At 26.6% G+C, this 297-nt stretch overlaps 1 protein-coding gene across 1 annotated transcript in view; it reads left to right on the top strand.

Moving 5' to 3' along the window:
• LOC125502546 (transcription elongation regulator 1-like) overlaps nt 1-297 on the top strand; it is a gene marked incomplete in the record, with an annotated part of 8,881 nt that overhangs the window by 5,713 nt on the left and 2,871 nt on the right.

Below are 297 nucleotides of genomic sequence, written 5' to 3'. Positions count from 1 at the left end.
TAGTTTTAAGGACGGTTTGATGTGTGATTAAATATAATATATAATATGAAGTCATACGCATTGGAATTTAAAAGTGATTTCAGTAGTTTTCAGAACACTTTAAAAAATATATTTTTTATGGATTCGGAATTACTTAGGTACCCACTTGTACAAATAAAATATCGTTTACACTTCGAAAATCTAACAGCAGGTCTATAAAATTAATAATTTTATTCAAATAAGATGTAAGGGTAAACTTCGTTTCCTTTTGAATTTGTATCTGCAATTTATTGAAACACTCAATTCCGAATCTTTACT

Source organism: Dendroctonus ponderosae, unplaced genomic scaffold (genome assembly GCF_020466585.1).
Source record: "Dendroctonus ponderosae isolate FM_Combo_2020 unplaced genomic scaffold, Dpon_F_20191213v2 Dpon_F_20191213_1, whole genome shotgun sequence".
NCBI lineage: Eukaryota > Metazoa > Arthropoda > Insecta > Coleoptera > Curculionidae > Dendroctonus > Dendroctonus ponderosae.
This window is presented reverse-complemented; position numbering and strand designations above follow the sequence as displayed.